Source organism: Nicotiana tomentosiformis, chromosome 3 (genome assembly GCF_000390325.3).
Source record: "Nicotiana tomentosiformis chromosome 3, ASM39032v3, whole genome shotgun sequence".
Lineage (NCBI taxonomy): Eukaryota > Viridiplantae > Streptophyta > Magnoliopsida > Solanales > Solanaceae > Nicotiana > Nicotiana tomentosiformis.
Window position 1 is genome coordinate 16,149,779 of NC_090814.1, and position 21,570 is coordinate 16,171,348.

Here is a 21,570-nt window from a genome sequence, read left to right on the forward strand (position 1 = left end):
AACCCAAAGTTCAAGGGTAAGGTCACTACCACCGTCGGTCAGTCTGAGGAGCTATCGGTGGTAGGTTCCGAGGCTGCTACTAAGCCATCTACAACTTCCATGCCTTCCACATCAGCCGGGCCTTCCACCGGGATAGCTGCAATGCCACCATCTTCATCTTCTAGGCCATCAGTTGCAGTACTAGTGCCGGCCTCATCCACTTATCCTCTCACTGCACTGCGGGTCTCCCAGACTTTGGCGAGCCTCAACAACTGGATGCAGACAACCACTTCTAAGTTGTCTCACATATCCAGTACTATTGCAGCACAATCCTCTACCTCAGCAACACCACAGGTCCCTCAGTCAGTAAAGGTAACATTGAAGATGATTCTGGACAACCAGAAGATTGTTATGGATACTCTAGCGGGTCACGGGGGTGCTATTGAGGAGTTGACCGAGCAAGTGAAGAAGATGAGGAAATCCCAGGCTTCAAAGAAAGAATTGGAGAGTTTAAGAAAGGAGGTGAAGAATATAGCAACAACAAGTGATTTTCCTTTTGACCTACTGATGGAGACAGATCCATCAGTACCAGCTGACCTAGCAGCACGATCAGCAGAGGCACCACCTGGCCAGTCTGACGAGCCAGATCTCACTGCCCCCACTGCTGAGGAGATGCTTTAGATGCTCACCAACCCTGTTGTCCCTCAGCCCGGTAATGATGCGATACAGTTGGAGGAGACTGAGGGTGGTGATGCTACCAGTCACCCTGAGACTACATAGGGAGTTTTCTTTACTCTCTATCCTCTTTTGTTTTGATTTTGCTAAGCATTGAGGACAATGCTTGTTCTTATTCTGGGGGGTGGTCTATTTTGGTTCATTTTGGATGACTGTGATGACATTTGATTACTTTTGGGAAATAACTTTAATACTCTTTTTCTTTTATTTTCATTTTCTCCCTCATTATGTAAATACTCATCCCTCTTGTATATATTCTATTCCTCTCGGATTGTATATTCATTTTCCTTACTTTTAGTAGTTTATTTGATAGCTTCTTCAATTTATTTTCTTGATCGTATAGCTTCTTAGTTACTTTATTAGCTTCTTTTTGATTTGTTAGCTTCTTTTTATGTCTTAGTGAACAATAAGCCTTTGGTTTTCTTAATGCTATGGTTCTTTCCAAAGGCGGGTCTTGTGTGAACCGGGTGGCTCTTCTCAATGATGGATGGCGTGACAACCTTCTTAAGGGATCAAGTCAGTTTTTGATGATTAGGTAGAAACAAGTAGTATTAATGAATAAATAAGGGTCAAGCATACTTGACTTTGTACCAACACACTTAACTATACGCTTATGGTTAAAAACAAGTTTTTGTAAAGAAATAGCCTCAGTTAGTGACCTTATGACTCTTGTGTTGACGTAGGCAATCATCGGATGGTTTAGTTGAACCATTAGCGATTTTCAATCTTGAATGCGGTTGTTGTGGGCCCTCGAATCTATTCTCTTTATTAATCCGGTTGTGTGAGAGGTGAGGTATTTTGTTACAAGTCCAAGTACCCGTGCGAGTGGTCTAGAACTTGCACTGAATGTGTTTTTAGGCAAAATTCTAAGTTAGCATGGCTTGAGAAGTGATTGTAGGCTTTCCTTGACCCGTTTTGAAACCTTCCATGGCCCACCAATTATATCATCCTTAGTAAACCCTTTTGAGCCTAAAGACTTTTTATTCAATAACCACATTACAAGCCTTTACCCGCTTTATAGTGACTCTCTCTTGGCACCCGAACTTTCTTTAGCACTCACGTGATTCAAATGTCAAAAACATAAGTTTGGGGGAGAGACGAGGAATTTAAAGATGGTCTCAAGGCACAAAAATAGAAAAGAAATGAAGAAGAGGAAAGGCAAATAAAAAGAAAGGAAGAACTAAAGAAAAACACAAAAAGAAAGTGAATAATGTGAAAGGGTTGAAAAGATGCAAAAGAAAGTAAAAGTTCAAAACATGGATAACAAAGAAGGAAAGTATGAATAGCATGACAAAGAAAGAGTGATGTCAAGTCTCTCTAATCCTCCTAAAGGAAAAGAAAATGACTCAAAGAGTCGGCAAAGTAAGAGCCAAAAAGAGAATATGAAGTGATAAAGGGAAGATGAACCAATTCCATTTCGATATTTCCCTCCTTAGTCGAAAAGCCTTCATTACATGCCGAAAATGCCCTACGTGATTTCAAGCCGAGCGTGCTTACATTAGTGGTGATCTACATGAGGGGCAAACATATGATACTTAGAGCCGAGCTTGTGACATTCTTTTGAGAGTGATGAGCAAATCTTTCTCGAGTCATTGAATTGAATTCTTCATTCGTGAGTGAGATGAGCTTCCGAAGAGTATAAGAGGAGGAGTTTGGGATCCACAGTAACCTGCATGAAAGTGCGATCTTCTTTGATGAACAAAGTCAACCCTTGATGCTCAAGCATCACATTAGAGCCATTTTTGCTTTAACATTCAAATCATAGGCTTGTTAATGATTCATGAGTGTGCGAGTGATTGTTGGTCCCAATTGATTTGTGTTTGATTCAACTTAGGCCAGTTGAAATAGACCTTTTCTAGTGGAGGTCGAAAATTGCCTTAATTGCTTGAGGACAAGCAAAAGCTTAAGTTTGGGGGAGTTGATAATTAGGGATTTTGACCTCTTATTTGCTCTCTTTTACTTAGGTTTTAGCTCAAAAATGCTTAAAGGTATTCCCGAGAACTAATGAAATGTACTTTTTTGCAGGAATATTGGGAAACGAGCTAAAGAAGTGAAAATTAACTCATAAAGGAGTAAAATTGGAAAAGAACCAAAATAAGGAAAAAAGGGCTACAGTGCGGACCGCACAATACTGTGTGCGGCCGCAAACTCTGAAGATGCAGTGATAGAATTTCTTAACAGAGTGCGAACTGCACAATAATTATTGTGCGGTCACAGAAGACTAGATTCAAAGACTTGTAGTTTGGGAGCTTGAAGATGTGCGGACCACACCATTATTGTACGGCCGCAGGATGCCAAAATGCGGCCGGACTCATAAATGTGCGGTCCGCAGAATTAAGCCCAGATCCAGTCCAAGAGCAAGAGTGCCGTCACACTCAGAAATGTGCGGTCCGCAAAATTAGAGGAAGTGCGGCCGCATCTCACTTTTATGCGACCGCAGAAAGTAAACCTGACCAGTCAGTCCCAAAGTGCGGACCGCACACAGAATTGTGCGGCCGCACAACCAATTTTGTCAGATATTTTCAGCTGGGTATAAATAGATCTTTTTGTCATTTTTAGGTTAAGTTGGTTGCACCTGAACACTTAGAGCCGTTTTTATTTACTGTATTGGGTAACTTTGTACTTGTTTAGCATTTAAACATTAGATTTTCTTTTCTTAATCAATTGTTATGCATTTTATCTTAGTTTCTTCTTTAATTTCTTCATTTTCCATGAGTAGCTAAACCCATAGCTAGGGTTGTGACCCAACCCTAGTATGGGTACTTAATGTGTGATTGATTTAGGGATTATTTGTGATTGGGTATATGAATTTTAGCCTAGTTCTAGCTTGAATTTGAGAATTGATGGTTGCAAATATTGATTCATGCCTAATTTACTTAGTCTATACTTTAGAAAGTGAGACTAAGTCTAGGAAAACTTGGCTAACAAGAAATTGGGGTGAACTCAAGAAATTGATAGCCCCAATTAAAGGGTCGAATCTAGAAATAGTAAGACCCGACTTGAGCATTTATCACTTGTTTCGTGAGTTACCCATTTGGACTTGAGAAAGTTGAATTTGGCAAAATCACTCAAACTACCGAGAGGTATAGAGTAAGTAATTATGTGTGATTGCTATATTGTATCCCGATCAACCAAACATGCCCTAAAGCTATAAATCCGTTAGGTAACCAACTAGGCGGAAGTCACAACCCTAGATCTTTTATAACTTGAAAAACAACCAAAACCAAAACATTGTCTCTTAGCTTTACAACTACAAGTATTAGCGTAAAAGTAGAAGTAGAAACAACAATTGATAATGTGGAAGTGTAATCTTAGGCACGTCATACATTCACACTAGGTATATACCTAATCCCACATCAAGCTCCCTGTGGAATCGACCCCGACTCGTGTTGGGTTTTTATTATTGCATCGACCGCCTCACAACCTAAATTAGTGGTGTGAGTTTGGGCGATATCACGTCTCTTCTTGAAATTTTGTCCTATTGACGTTGATCCATCACAACGCTTGATGATGTGGCTGTTTGTCGTTGTGACTGCATCCTACTTAAACTAATGCAATACAAAGGTTTTCCTAATGTTATGACCGAACCCTTTCAGGTTGCATACGTATCCCAAATGGAATCAGGTCTGAACATAGTTCATGGATGATGATAAAATATGATTAAGATGACCGAGCCTTACTCAGGCAGCCTACGTATCCAAATGGAATCAGGTCAAGACGTAGTTCGATTACAAAAGATGCAAAAACGATGAGATTAAGCATGAAATGGCCGAGTCTGACTCAGACTGCATACGTATCCCACTGGAATCAGGCCAAAAAATAATACTTCTTCATCGGAAAAATGCGTAGTGAGTGGCTCGTAATCCCCATGTACCGGATTCTCTTCGAGGTGGTCGGCTAAAGCTTGCCCCTTGATAGTTTTCTAAGTTATGTACACAATGTAAAATTCGCTGAGGAGAATTTGCCATTTAGCTAGCTTTTCGGTAGGCATCGACTTCTAGAAGATGTACTTGAGTGGGTCGAGCCGAGATATCAGGTAGGTAGTATATGCTGACATGTAATGCCTTAGTTTCTGGGAGATCCAAGTCAGAGCACAACAAGTGCATTCTATCAAAGTATATTTGGCCACGCATGTCATGCACTTCTTACTTAAGTAGTAGATGGCCTACTCATTTCTCCTAGTCTCGTCATGCTGTCCCAACACATAGACGAAGACGTTATCCAAGACTGACATATATAGTAATAATGGCTTTTCGAGTTCGGGGGGAACCAAATTGGTGGATTTGAAAGATACTCCTTGATTCCGTCAAAGGCTTTTTGGCACTCTTCTATCCATTTTGTGGCAACATCCTTTTTCAGCAACTTTAAAATGGGTTCAAAGATTACCGTGGACTAGGCTATGAAGCGACTGATGTAATTTAGTCTACCCAGGAAACTCATCACATCTTTCTTACTCTTTGGAGGTGACAATTCCTGAATGGCCTTGATTTTTGACGGGTTCAGTTCTATCCCCTTCCTGCTTACAATGGATCCTAACAGATTTCCAATAGGGGCTCTGAACACGTACTTTGATGGGTTCAATTTCAAATTGTACCTCCGCATTCGAAAAATTTCCTAAAATCATCCAAGCGCTTTAAACTCTTTTGAGACTTGATGATGACGTCATCCATATACACTTTAATCTATTTATAAATCATGTCGTGAAAAAGGGTCGTCATGGCATGTAGGTGGCACCGACGTTCTTGAGACCGAACGACATGACTTTATAGCAGTAAACTCCCCAAGGTGTGGTAAAAGCTATCTTTTTTGCATCTTCCTCGTGTATTAAGATTTGGTGGTACCCAGCAAAACAATCCACAAACGACTGCAGTTTATGCTTTGCGCAATTGTCGATGAGGATGTGGATGTTTGGTAAAGGGAAGTCGTCCTTTGGACTAGCTTTGTTGAGATCTCGGTAATCCACACATATTTTGATCCTTCTATCTTTCTTGGATACTGGGACAATATTTGCCAACCAGTTGGGATAATTTGTGACTCTTACCACATTCGCCTCTATCTTCTTAGTTTCTTCCTCCTTTATCCTCAGACTCAATTTCTGCTTGACTGGCTGTATGGTAGGATCACTGGGCAGTCAATGCGAATCAATGTTAGTAATTAATCCCGACATGTCATCATATGACCATGCAAACACTACAATATATTATCGGAGGAGCTCAACTAGTTTTTCCTTCTGCTCGGCTTCTAGATGAATGCTGATTCTGGTTTCTCTCACATCTTCTTCACTTCCAAGGTTGACCACTTCTGTTTCTTTGAGGTTGGGTTTTTTCTGACTTTCCAGTTGTTCGATCTCCTGTGGGAGATTGTCTGGCATCATACTCTCGTCATACTCCTCGTAATTTGGGTCGTTGCGCTCGACGATTTTGTTACATGTCAAAATCGCAGAACGCAGGTTTTTAGCATTTTGATTACTGAAAATAAAAGATAAGTATAAATGAAGCGGTAATAAATTTGCAATATTTTAAGAAAATTATTCTTTTATTTCATCAAAAGAGGAACGCCTTAAGCGTTCAAAAAAGGCAAATAACAAAAGGGTACAGACACGGTGCAAGCCTCAATTGACCGTGCACTTTTCAAAAAGAAAACTTTTACAATTCCATACTACCAAGACTCCCAGCGAACCAAATTTGGACGGGCGGTTCAATTCCGAAGCTCTTCCCCTCATTTAGCATCCCTGATGGTCGGTGGCTTGATGTTAGTCCCTTCAAAACATTCCTCAATCATATTCATGAACAACTTTCCCAATTCGTCGGTGATATCATCTTCTTGTATTGAACTCTGGACTGGACTTGAAACATGCTCTAGTACAAAAACCTTTTTCCCGGTGCTATCGACATGAGCTTTCCCCACCGGAAGCTGATATCCTATGCCGACCCTTCTTTTCTACCCATTAGGTTTAATTGGCTGTGTGATCCCATCCGACCTAGCTCCCGAACCTGTTCCTTGTCTGTATCCATATTTTATCATCTCCCTTATAGCCATCTTGGATATATACGGTAACTGCATTCACAAGTTTTGTTTAGTTTCTTCCATTTCGGTGGTCTGCATGTTTTCCACTGCATGGAAAGCAACTCCGTCTAGCCCTTCAATGAATGGAACAACATGCCCCAAATAAGAGGAGTGACCCCACTCACCGTGGACTATGATTCTCTGATATCCCTACTCAAATTTCATGCATTGGTGTAGAGTGGATGGGACGGCCTCTACCATGTGTATTTAGGGCATTCCCAGCAACAAGTTGTAGGAAGAAGAGATATCCATGACTTGAAACAATATGGGAAATTCAACAGGTCCGATATGCAAAGCCAAATAAATTTATCTGATGACATCCTTCTGCGAACCCTCAAAGGCCCTTAACCTCACGTGGATTTCCTTGACTTCACTCAAATGAATTCCCAATTCCGGTAAAGCAGAAAGCATACAAATATTGACTCCTCACCCTCCATCGACCAGTACTCGGGACACCACTTTGTCCCCACATTTGACAGTGATATGAAGAGCTTTATTGTGACTTGTGCCTTTGACGGGAAGTTCATCTCTTCTGAAAGTGATCATATTTGCTATAACCATTTTCCCAATTATTACGGCCAGTGCCTCACTGGTGGTGTTGCTTGGCACACTTACCCCACTTAGTACTTTGAAAATGGCATCCTTATGACTGTTGAAACTCATTAGCAAGTCCATGATTGATATCTATGCTGAAGTTTTCTTCAGTTGCTCCTCCACGAAGTACTCTTTGGTCGACATTCTCATCCAGAATTTGGCGGCTTCTAGGTCCGTTATGTTCCTTCTTTGAATCTTCTCTCTTCCCAAGTTCCCTCGATTTGCATCTTCAGGAGCGTAGCATCTCCTAAACTTAGTCATACCATGGGCTACGACAGAGTCTGTCATCTTGGCCTTCCCCTTCTGCTAGTACGTCCATGGGACAATTTTGTATTCACGACTCTCTTCATCCCCTGTAGCATTGGCAGGTTGTCGCTGACAATTCTGAACTGTCACTGTATGTCTCACTTGTACGGTAATCATTAGAGCCCTTTGAGGTGGGATCCTGGCAGCTTCTGCATATCCTACTATGACAATAGTTCCCTTTAGATCATATTCTTCGTCCAATATGATCATGTTGACTACCTGGTTTTGGTGATTTGGTAGCGGATTGCGATTCACATTGGGTGGCACCAGAGTGCACTAAGTGGATCCGCTATTGATCAGTGTTTCAATCTCATTTTCAGCTTAAAATAATCTTCAGTATCATGCCCAAGCACGTTGGAATGGTACACACACCTTTTAGTTGCATCAAAATACTTGGAGGAATACATAGGAACCCTTCCTTCCACTGGATGTATCAATCTTGCTCTTCTCAATCTCTCGAACAATTGGGCCAGAGGCTCAACAATCAGGGTATAATTTCTGGGATCCCTTTCTTCAAACCTGGGACCAGGGCATGATGTATAAGCGGGTTGGTTTTGATGGGTAGTAGTTAGGACAAGATCATATGGTTGTTTTGGGTTCGGGTTGTTGTGGGCTCGAGAAGGGTTGCATTGTAGTTGAGGATGATAATATGGCTGGGTGTTATAGACTGGAGAATAGGAAGGTGGAGGTGAATGGTTTTTTGGGGAATGTGAAGTGTTTTCGTGATGTGGGTTGGGTTGATAGTAAGGGACGACTGCTGAGACCTCCTTTTTCTTCTTTTTTCTACTACCAATTGACCCTGATTGGATGGTCTTATTGGCCGCTTGCAGTGCTTCCATGGATTGTACTTTACCAGATTTTATACTTTCTTCTAAGAAATCTCCCATCTTGACCAGCTCAGGGAATTTCTGTCCCATCATTCCCATCATTGTTTCGAAGTATATCCCTGCCTGGGCTCTGATGAAATACTTAGTTAATTAACTGTCGTCCAACGGAGGTTGCGCCCTGACAGCCTCTGACCTCCACCGACGTGCATATTCTTGGAATGACTCAGATGGCCTTTTCTGTAGGTTTACCAGTGCGAACCTATCAGGAGTGATCTCTATGTTGAATCAAAAGCGATTCATTAAGTCCTACACCATATCTTGCCAAGTTCTCCAATTTTGCGGATCCTGTCGAGTATACCAAGTGAGTGCTTCTCCCCTTAGGCTCCTTATAAATAACTTCATTCTTAGCTTCTCGTTTCTCTCCACCCCGACTAACTTCACAATATGCCCTCCAATGCGCGTGGGGGTCACCGGTCCCATCGAAGATATCAAAATTTGGAGGCTTATACCCTGATGGCATATCCACATCCGAATGGATACACAGATCCTCTTAGTCCAAAGCGACTTGGAGGTTCTTCATTCATTTTCTCAAGATTTGCAGCTGCTCAGATACTGACTCCTCTCCCTTACACCTAGCTTCCCTCTCTATCTTGGCGTATTGGTGAATCGCATAAGGCACCCTTACCGTGACAGGCGCTGTAAAGGTTGGTTAAGAAATGGCATATGCAGGGGAACATATCACTTATGAGTGGCGGTATGTGCCACATGTATGTGTTGATTTGAGTGACCGGTAAATGTGACTTCGTCATGAGGAGTGGTGTGAGTTGTGTTAGTGGTGATAGATGGGTTTTGTGGTGTTTGAACGTATTATGGTACGCAGGGAGTGTGGATAGGGGGTCTGGTGGGTTTGCAGGGGTTACTGAAGGTATGACTTGGGTAGTGGGGACTGAAGTTGGGGTGTTGTTGTTTTGGCCTGATGTGGAAGGAAAATGGTCAGGAATCGAATCCAAAGAAGGAAAGCGAGGTGGTTGAGGAAGCGTTGTCATGGAAAGATGTGCTAGTTCCCTGATATGTTGTACTTCCTCCCTTAGAGACTCCATTTTCTGGGCCATCCTATCCACGTGTTCATCATTCCTGAAATCGTCCTTCTCCCCCAATCGCCCCAGGTTGTCGGCTGTGACCAGAGCATGTTCAGATGGGTTCTCTGTAGCTGATATCTTTCCCTTTGATCTTAGATTGTACGGTGGTTCCGCCAGTTTTGGGTCGACACAAACCAACTTTCCTTTAGGGGTAATAATAAATCAAAAGAAAAAATGAGAAGAAAGAAAAGAAACAAGAGTCAGTTCTTCATTTATACAAGCAAGAAATAACACAAAGCAATTAATTCACGCATTAAGGGTAGCGCATTTCCTAGAATTCGCGGGACCTCTCATTGTTAGAGGTAGGCCTAGATCGCAGATGTTTGACAAACATTTAGACTTGACACATTTAGATACGAAGCAAGTTTGTTTTCATTAATAATTTAGACTGAAATAAGCGGGAACAAAGATTACATCACTATTTCATACAATTGCATGGGCTTGAACAACTTGCCCTTTTACTGGGGATAAGGGTACAAAGTGGGAAAGAAGGGTAAATCAACGTTGAACTCCGACCCCCCGAGATCGTTTCCCATCTCCTCTTTTTCTGGTTGTTCCTCTGGATATTCCTCCGAGTCTTCTTTAAACTCCTCCCCGTCATCGTTGAACTCCGACCCTTCCTCTGGATCTTCTTCTAGCTCTGTATAAGATTCTATTTGGATGTACTCCACTACCCGATCATCATCTTCAATAGGTGGAAACATGTGATCGATGGATCATGGGACCACTTGACGGTGCATTGAGGTAGTCACAAGGTAATGTGGCAGGATCTCATGGTAGATTTGCAAAGCAGCCACTGCGTCCTCTAGCTAGGCTATACCCTCTCTGCTTGGCCCGGGCCAGCTCGTTTTCCTCGTTGATCCAGACATAATACTTAGGAGTACACCATGAGTTTTGACCCATTAGCATTGTGATCAGGTCGTTCCACTCTTTTTGGAGCCTTCTTATCCTAGGGATCAGAATCTGTCCGTTATACTCATCCTCACATAGTGTTGTCCTTGTCCATAGAGGAACAAGGTGGATCATTGATTATTAGGGATTTTAAAATATTATTTACTCTCTTTTACTTGTGTTTTAGGCTAAAAATGCTTGAAGGTATTCCCGAAAACTAATGAAATATGCTTGCTTGCAGGAATTATTCAAAATGAGCCAAAGGAATCAAAATCAACTCACAAAGGAGTCAAAAGTTGAACAAAAACCAAGGCTGGGCAAAGAGGTCTGAAGTGCGAACCGCACAAATATTGTGCACCCGCAATCAAAATTAGGTCCGTAAGAGGGAGATTCAGAGAGTGTGATTTTGGGCTAAATGAAGAACGCGGACCGCACCAAAAATGTGCGGCCGCAAAAGTTATTCTACGGCCGCAATTGAAATTTTGCGGACCGCGATGATTGAGATTCAGAGAGCTGACAACTTGAGCAAAAGAGAGAAGTGCGGACCGCACCAGAATTGTGCGGCCGCGGAAGTCCCTTGTGCGGACGCGATCAAAATTATGCGGTCCACAAGATGTAGAATTAGAGAGTTGATTTCAAGCCAAACTCAAGCAAGTGCAGACCGCATCACTTTTATGCGGCCGCATAATCTGGAGCGCGGCCGCACTTAGAATTATGCAGTCCGCAAAAGTTCAGCTCAACCCAAATCCAAAAGAGAAGAATGCGGACCGCATCAGAATTATGCGGCCGCGAAAGCAAGAGTGTGGCCGCACTCAGAATTACGCGACCGCACAACCTCCGCAGGGGCATTTTTGTTAGATATTTTCAGCTTAGTATAAATAGAACTTTTTGTCATTTTAGGGAATGTTATGTTTTATAGGAGCACCTGAGACGGCTGACTTTTCTGTTTTCGAAAATTTTGTACTAGATTCACTTCTTAACATTAGATTTTCGTTCCATAAATTAATATTGTGGATTTTATCTTTATTTCATCTTTAATTTCTGTTATTTTCATGAGCAGCTAAACCCATAACTAGGGTTGTGACCCAACCCTAGTTTGGGTATTTGATTTTAGTGCTTGAATGTGAATGTGTTAGTGATATTTAGCCTAGTTCTTGCTAGAACTCAAGAATTAATAGTTGCAAACATTGATTCATGCCTTTATGACTTAGTCTCTACTTGAGAAAAAGGGACTAAGTTTAGGAAAACTAGGCTAACAAGGAATTGGGGTGAACTCAAGAAATTGATAGCGCCAATTAAAGGGTTAAACCTAGAGATAGTAATAACCAACTTGAGCTAATATCACTTGATTTGCATGAATACTCATTTGGACTTGAGAAAGCCAAATTGGACAAAATCACTCAAATTACCGAGAGGTATATAGTGAGTACCCGGGTGTGATAGCTATATTACAATCCCAATTAATCAATCTTGCCCTAGATTTTGCTACCCGTTAGATATCCACCTAGGTAGAAGTCACTAACCTAGTCTCTTTAAACATTTGAAAAAAAACAACAAAAATATTGTCCTTAGTTTAATTATTGCAGTCTTTAGAGTAAAGTTAGAAGTAGAACACCAATCAAGTTTGTGGAGGTGAAATTGAAGCCAAAACTTGTAATTAACTTAGATATACACCTAATCCCATATTCTAACTCCCTGTGGATTCGATCCCGACCTTTGTTGGGTTTATTATTGCATCGACCGCCTCACTACTTAATTCTGGTGTGAGATTGGCCGTGATCGATATTTGGCGCAGTTGTCGAGGAGTTAAACGGATTTATCTATATATCTAGGTATTTGTGTGTTTTGTCTTTCTTTCCTTCCGAGTCACTAATTTTGTTTGTGAATTGCTTTTAGGTACAAAATGGCCCTTAACAATGAGCCCCTCAAAAATTTACAATTGGGGAGAAGGTAGATGACGATCCATCCCGAACCTTAAGTAAACATGCGAGGCCGGCTGCCTCCACCAAGAGTAGCGCACCGGGTGTTGCCGAATGAGGGCTATGCAAGTGCAATAGTCCAGCCCCAGATTAGGGCGGGCAACTTCTAAATTACCAACGTGATGCTTACACTGCTTGAGTAACGGGGTTTCTTCACCGGAGCTCCATACCAAAATGCCTACAAGCATCTCAAGGTTTTCGTCGATACTAGTTGGGGGAGCAAGAAAACAAATGTCATCGAGGATGAACTGCGGTTAAGGTTGTTTCCCTTTGCTCTACAGGGAAAGGCTTTGGACTGGATAGAGAGATTCCCCAATCATTCCATCCACACTTGGGATGAGCTGGCCGAGAAGTTCATTGCCAATTCTTCTCTCCGGGACACATGGATATACTAAGGGATGAAATTTTAGCTTTCAAACAAGATCCCAATTAGCCATTGCACGAGATTTGGGAAAGATATCGCACCATGGTCAAAGAATGCCCGAACAATGATATGACCGAGGCCATGATCCAACAGACCTTCTACAAGGGGATCAACACAACAAATTAGTGTGTGGTAAATAAACTCGCTGGGGGTAACTTCATGAACACGCCTTATTCTGAAGCTTGTGAAATCTTGGATGAGATGGCGGACACCTCTTCGGCATGGCAAAGTAGAGCCAATGTTCCTCAGGGTGTCCCAAATGTTATTCACCTACACAAGGAGCTACATGATCATGGGCAAACTATTGTGGAGTTGACAACCACCATGAATCAATTGGCCAAGGCTCAGCTTCAACAAGTTCAAGGGTCGAAATAGGTGAATACTATGGAATGGGTGAACATGATGGTAAACAAGAGACGACAACGAGGTCAACAAGTACAAAACCATCTGGAACAATTTGAGCAAAGTAATAGTGGGTATAATCAAGATGATTCATATGATGAGCAAGATGAAGAGGTTCAATATGTCAACAATTATCAAGGTCAAAGAAGCAATGCTCCAAATCAATAACAATGGAGATCACAAAGAAACTAAGGAAACTGTAACAACCAAGGCCACCAAGGAAATTGGAGTGGTGGTAACAATAATAATCAAAGAAATTAGGATAATCAAGGTAATAAAGGCAATTGGGGAGGAAATAATCAAGGTAATTAGGGTGGCAACAATTAAAGCAATTAGGGGAACAACAATAATTAAGGGGGTTGCAACAATAGCAATCAAGGAAATCAGGGGTCGGGTTTTCAGAGGCCCCCGATGTATCAACAACCAAACAACCCGCCTCCATATCCGTCGCAAGGTCCTAGTTCTTCCAATAGTGAAATGGGACGGATTGAAAACATGTTTAAGCAAATAATGGAGAAAAACGCCGACTCCGATGCCCAATTAGCCTCCCACAACACTTCTATCCGCAACTTGGAGGTTCAACTTGGACAAATTTCTCAAGCTTTAAATACTCGCCCAAAGGGGGCACTACCTAGTGATACAGTGGTGAACCCGAAAGGTGGGAATACGGGGCATGCAATGGCTGTGACAACAAGAAGTAGTAGAGTTGGAGTTGCTAGTACCTCAAACCAAAGAATACATGTAGGTGATGATGTGTTGGTGCAAGAAGATGATGATCCAAGCAATGATGTTCAAGTTAATGAAGCAACGAGGATTGATATTGATGAAAATGTGGAGGAGACGCAAGAAGAAGTGAACCCGTCTAGGGAGCACGTGACTGACATGCTAGAACCGGTAGTGCCAAAGGCTAAGGTACCAATGCCAAGGCCTCCTCCTCCATACCCTCAAATACTTGCAAAGCAAAACAATGAGAATCAATTCAAGAAATTCATTGACATGATGAAAAGTTTGTCCATAAATGTGCCGTTGGTTGAAGCCTTAGAACAAATGCTGGGATATGCCAAGTTCATGAAGGATTTTGTAACAAAGAAAAGATCAATGAACTATGAAACAATCAAAATGACACATCAAGTAAGTGCTATGGTGCACTCCATGGATCCAAAGTTGGAAGACCCTAGTGCTTTCACAATCCCGTGCACTATTGGGAGTGCCGATTTCGCCAAAGCTCTATGTGATTTGGGGGCAAGTATTAACTTGATGCCCTATTCTGTATTCAAAATGTTGCGGATTGGGAAACCAAGACCTACATCCATGAGGTTGCAAATGGTGGATCGGACAATGAAAAGGCCATTAGGGATAATTGATGATGTGTTAGTTAGGGTCGACAAGTTCATCCTTCCTGCATATTTTGTGATACTTGACTGTGAGGTTGACTACGAGGTGCCAATCATTATGGGGAGATTTTTCCTTTATACAGGGAAAGATTTGTTGATGTGGAAGCTGGAGAGCTCACCTTACGGGTGGGCGATGAAAAGGCGGTGTTCCATGTTTGTAAACCAATGAGGCAGCCAAATAGCAACAAAGTGTGTTCGTTCATGGATCTTGTGACCGAAGTAATTGTTGATGACACAAGTGCTGTGATAAATATGGAAGATACCTTGGAAACTGTGTTGTTGAATCATGATGAGGATGAGAAGGAAGGCTTTGTAGAATGTGTTAATGCTTTTCAAGAAATGAGATCATATACTTATAAGCCCCGAAAACTTTCCTTGGATCTCGAAAACCGGAAGACTCCACCAACAAAGCCCTCAATCGAGGAGCCTCCCACCCTGAAGTTAAAGCCTTTGCCTTCACACCTCAGGTATGAGTTTCTAGGCCCTTGTTCCACTTTACCTGTTATTCTTTCCTCGTGCTTAACTAACGTGCAGGTAGATGCCACCCTTGCGGTGCTTCAAAGGAGGAAGAAAGCAATAGGTTGGACATTGGCGGGTATTCGGGGTATAAGCCCCGCCTTTTGCATGCATAAAATCATTTTGGAGGAGGATGCCAAACCCTCCATGGAACATCAAAGACGATTGAATGAGGCCATGCAAGAGGTAGTAAATAAAGAGATCATCAAGTGGTTGGATGCCGGGGTAGTTTACCCCATTTTCAATAGTTTGTGGACCTCGCCGGTGCAATGTGTCCCAAAGAAAGGGGGCATGACTGTGATAACAAATGACAAAAATGAATTGATCCCCACAAGTACTGTCACCGGGTGGAGAGTGTGCATGGATTATAGAAATCTCAACAAAGTTACGCGGAAAGACCATTTTCCGCTTGCAATTCTTGATCAAATGTTGAATAGGTTAGCCGGATGTGCTTATTATTGCTTCTTGGATGGATATTCCGGATATAACCAGATTCTTATTGCACCTAAAGACCAAGAGAAGACCACCTTCACTTGTCCATATAGAACTTTCGCATTCTCGCGGATGCCATTCGGGTTATGCAATGCACTGACAATCTTTCAGCGGTGTATGATGTCCATCTTCACCGATATGGTGGAGGAGTTTCTCGAGGGTTTTATGGATGATTTCTCTATCGTGGTGGATTCTTTTGAATAGTGCTTGGATAACCTGGATAAGGTATTGTCACGTTGTGAAGAAACTAACTTGGTGCTGAATTGGGAGAAGTGTCACTTTATGGTCAAGTAGAGCATTGTCCTCGGTCACATGATTTCCAAGAATGGTATTGAGGTTGATAAAGCAAAAATTGAAGTGATATCCAAAATCCCTCCCCTACTTCTGTAAAGGGAGTGAGAAGCTTTCTAGGTCATGCGGGGTTTTACCGCCGATTCATCAAGGACTTTTCTAAGGTGGTAAACCCCTTGTGCAAACTCCTGGAGAAAGATGACAAGTTCTTTTTCAATGAAGATTGTATGAAGGCATTTTAGCTACTCAAGTATAACTTGACTACCACTCCTATTATCACCGCGCCAAATTGGAGCTGACCATTTGAGCTCATGTGTGATGCAAGCAACGTTGCGGTTGGTGCGGTATTGGGGCAACAAATTAATAAGATCTTTCATTCGGTCTACTATGCTAGCAAGACCATGAACGAGGCCCAAGTCAACTATACGGTGGCTGAGAAAGAACTCCTAGCCATTATCTTTGCTATGTAGAAGTTCTGCCCCTACATAATGAGTACAAAGGTGATTGTTCACACCAACCATGCAACATTTCGTTATTTGATGAGCAAGAAAAACTCTAAGGCAAGGTTGATGTGGTGGGTGCTTCTATTGCAAGAGTGTGATCTAGAGATTCAAGACCGAAAGGGTAGTGAGAATCAAGTGGCAGACCACTTGTACCGAACGGAGGAGGAGGGGAGGCCACATGATGGCCTTGAGATCAATGATTCATTTCCTGACCAACAACTCCTTTCCATTTCTATGACTGGGATGCCATGGTGTGCCGATGTGGCCAACTATCTTGTGAGTGGCATTATTCCGCATGAGTTCTCCTCAAACCAAAGGAAGAAGCTCCAACAAGACTTCCTGGACTACTATTGGGATGAGCCATATCTCTTCAAAATTTGCACTGATGGTGTTATCCGGAGATGTGTTCCAGAAGAAGAACAATTGGGTATTCTTGAAGCTTGCCATTCTTCGCCCTATGGTGGTCACTATGGTGGGGCGATAACTGCTACAAAGGTCCTAGCAGTGGATTCTATTGGCCTACCTTGTGCAAAGACGCTAGCGAGCTCGTTAAGCGTTATGATGATTGCCAAATGGCCAGTGGGATCTCCAAGAAAAATGAGATGCCTCTCACCACCATCATCGAGATTGATATTTTCGATGTGTGGGGCATCGACTTTATAGGTCCATTTGTGACCTCATGTGGGAAAACCTATATTCTTGTTGCTATGGATTACGTTTCCAAATAGGTTGAAGCTGTGGCTTTGCACAAAAATGAAGCACGGAGTATGGTGGCTTTCTTGAAGAAAAACATATTCACAGGGTTCGACACCACAAGGGCCATCATTAGTGATGGGGGTTCACATTTTTGCAATAAAGCCTTTGATACTTTACTCTCCAAGTATGGTGTCACTCACAAGGTGACAACCCCCTATCACCCCCAAGCAAGTGGACAGGTTAAAGTTTCCAACAGGGAGATCAAGAGTATTCTATACAAGACTGCCAATGCAAATCAGACTGATTGGTCAAGGAGACTTGACGATTCTCTTTGGGCCTATAGAACAACTTACAAGACTCCAATTGGTATGTCTCCATATCGATTGGTGTTTGGGAAAGCATGTCACCTTCAGTAGAATTAGAGCATAAGGCCATGTGGGCGTTGTAGTAATTGAACCTTGAGTGGGATGTAGCTGCCAATCTTCGGGTGGAGCACTTGAATAAACTTGATGAGTTCTGGTTCCATGCTTACTCTAGTTCGTCCGTGTATAAGAACAAGATGAAGTACCTATATGATAACTATATCCAGAACAAAGAATTCAAAGAAGGTGACCTTGTTCTTTTATTCAACTCTCGGTTGCGGATGTTTCCGGAAAAGCTTAAATCAAAGTGGAGTGGTCCTTTTGAAGTGGTACATGTGACTATTTTTGGTGCTCTTGATTTGAATAATAAGAATGGTGAGATATTTAGAGTCAATGGGCAGCAGGTGAAGCACTACCTTGGTAAGGTTGATGATGGCCACGTTGTGGCATTGCTCCATTTCAAATTAATGATGGTAACATGCGTCGTGGTGCGACGTTAAATCAGGTGCTTCTTGGGAGGCAACCCATGTATTTTTCTTTCTTTTTGATTTTCTTGTTAAATAAGGCATTGTTTTGGACTAACTGGTTGTGAAGTGTATGCAGGAATTGGGTGTGCGGTACAAAAAATTGACAAGACAAAAATTAGCCAAGTGGTAAAATTGTGCGGACCGCGCCAGAATTATGCGGACCGCACAAGCCCTTCGCGGCTGCACAATTATGTGTGCGGTCGCACAACTGAAAGATGGAAAATGCCAACTCTCTGAAGTTTGTCCTGACAAAATCCCTTAAGGATTCACGGCCGTGATCAAAATTTTGTGGACCGCACAGATTGCGCGGCCACAACCATTTTTATGCAGACTGTGTCACTGAATCAGCTGCTGAGTTAGAAAAGGTAACGAGTGCGGACCGTACCAAAATTGTGCGGTTGCACTCAGGTAAGTCGGTGGGCCAACATGGTCAGAGTATAAATAGGACTTTTTGAGACTATTAACACTTTACACACTCTAACCTCTCAAGCTAGACTAAAGCACAGTGCACTCTTTCTTATTTTCAATCTCACCTCATATTCATCAAGTGTTGATTTCCTACTACATTTCATTACTAGTATGTTGATTTGATTGAATTAATTTCATCTTTTTCATTTCTTTTCTCTTTGTTTTAGTTTTCTTCTTATCTAAGGTTAGATTCATGCCAAAAATGTCAAATTGATGCTTAATTCTTGCTTAGAAGCATGCGGGTAGTGTTTGAATACATAATGAGGGCTGGGGTTAGTAGCTTTTATTGTTTAATTGCCACAAATCATTCCTAATTAGTGAAAACCCTAGTATTAATCGTACTTCAGTGCCGCTCTAATTTGAATTTCGCGGCCGCACTCATTTTTGTGCGGTCCTCGCTAGGGTATGCGGCCGCATACAAAATTGTGCGGTCTGTGACACCCTAGGTTGAAGGCACTTATCATTGCTAAGTTTGTGCGGCCACACTCAGTTTTTTGCGGTCTGCGGTTGGTTTTTGTGACCGAACTCAATTTTGTGTGGTCCGCACAATTAAACTTCAGAGACCCAACAAATCGATTATGCGGCCGCACTCAATTTTGTGCGGTCCACGATGAGTTTTCGCGGCCGCACTCAAAAGTATACGGTCCGCGCTGAGGTAACTTCAGAGAACCAGTAGTCTGAACCTAGGATATCTGCGACCGCACTCAATTTTCTGTGGTCCACGATGGGTATTATGCGACGGCACTCATTTTTGTACGGTCCTCGATGGGCAGTCCGCGACTGCACTCAGTTTTGTACGATCCGCGCTGCCATGTTCTGAGAAGCAGTGCCTTTATTTTCAACTATAATTCAATAACACATGTTGAACCCCAATTCTAACTGACTTTCACTACTTGTGTGTTGCAGACAATGGTGTGTTCTCGTGGTCGAGGTGATACTTCCAAATGTAGGGCAGAATCCTCCCGAGGTCGGGGTAGAGGAAAACCTAACATGCCACTATCAGTCCAGAAAGTTTTGGGCAAAAAGACTATTATCAGTAGATCACCTCCGGACTCCTCAGACACCAGTGAATACCTCCCATCCCGGGAAACTTCTGAGGGAGATTCTGTACAACCACAGCCGGGGGCACAATCACAACAATTCCCCAATAGACTCCGTTTAGTCAATGAACCTACCTCCTCCTCTAGTTCTTCCGATGGCTCAGAGGGAGGTAGTCAGGCATCTGAGCCATCTTCCCCACCTGCTACAACACCTACCACAATAGCTACCCTAATCAATTTAGATGCTGATCATGAGGTCGGATGACGGGAGAGGGGTGACACAATTGTGGGAGGCCTGGCTAGATCAAGGAAGCCGATAGTGTGGGATGATAGATTTGTAAGTGAGAAGGTGTTGAGCGATAATTCATAACAAAAGACCTAAGTCAGCACAATCTGAATGTCCTAAAGCAATTTACGAAGAGAAAAAGATGGAAATGGTTCACCAACCGGTTGCAAGATGCCAATGAATACCTCATCAAGGAATTTTATGCCAATGTTTCCCACATCAAAAAGGGTACAAAGGTGACAAAGTCCGGAACTTGAAAATCCGGTTTGATGGCCACTCCCTGAACAAATATGTAGGGTTTGAGGAGGTCGAGGCAGGGCAATACTTGGAGAAGCTAGCCTTGGGTGATGCAGTTCGCCCATGGCTAGCTGACATACTTGCTATTCTGGGGACAACACCTGCATGGCTCACAGCAGGAGTTCAAATTATCAGATCCACCCTTAACTTTGAAGCAAAAGGATGGCAAACATTCGTGTGCAGCCGTCTTGACCCGTACCAGCATGAGAATGCACTTCCACTCCACCGGGCAAGCTTCCATCATAGCAGGATATCCTATTAATGTAGGAAACATGATGTCCTACAACATCTCCAATGTAGTCCAGAAAGAAGAAAGATCGTATCCCTACCCCAACTTCCTCATAGAGTATTTCCAAGATCAAGGGGTAGAGACGAGACATTTTGATGTGGAGGTGAAGGCTAAAAAGCCTTTCTCATAATACAAACTCCAAGAAGCAGACAACCCTAAATTCAAGGGTAAAGCCACTACCTCTACTGGCCAGTCTGAAGAGCCAGGAGTAGTGGACATCGGGTCAGTTGCCAAGCCCTCCACAACAGCCGGTACTTCTGCCGGAGCAGCTGCCATGCCTCCTCCTTTCTCCGGACCATCCCTCTCAGTGCCACTGTCAGTGCCCACATCTTTTACCTACCATCAGACTGCACTCCGGGTTTCAGAGACACTATCCAGTCTCAACAACTGGATATAGGCAGCTACCACAAAGCTGACTGCCATATCCAGTGCAGTGGCAGCACAATCTTCAGCCCCAACAGAGCTTCCGGTACCTCCATCAGTAGAGGACTCTTTGAAGAAGATTCTGGACAACCAGAAAAAGATTCTGGACGAATAGAAAAAGATCCGAGAGACTCTTGATAAATATGTGAGGATTATCAAGGATTTGGGGAAGCAAGTGAAAAAGATGCAGAAGAAACAGGCATCTAAGGAGTCAGTGGAGAAGTTGAGCAATGAGGTTGAGAAGATTGCTTCTGCTGGTGATATTCCATTGGAACTGCTCAAGGAGGAGACAGTCCCAACAACACATGCAGCAGTTCCCAAGGCATCAAAGGCAGCAGCCGGCCAGTCTGAGGAGCCGGCTGCCACTTCACACACTGCTGAGGAGCTGATTCAGATGCTCAGCAACCTCGTAGTCCCCCAGTCAGAGGATGTGGAGATCCAGTTAGAGGATACGGAGGGTGCTGATGAGCCCATGCATGTTGAGGACCCGATACAGACACAGACCACATAGGGAGTTTTCTCTACTCTCTACCCCTTTTTCCTTGTTCTTATTTGTTATGAGCATTGAGGACAATGCTATTTTTCATTTGGGGGGTGGTCCATTTTGATTTGATGACATTTGGTATGTAATAACCATTATACTA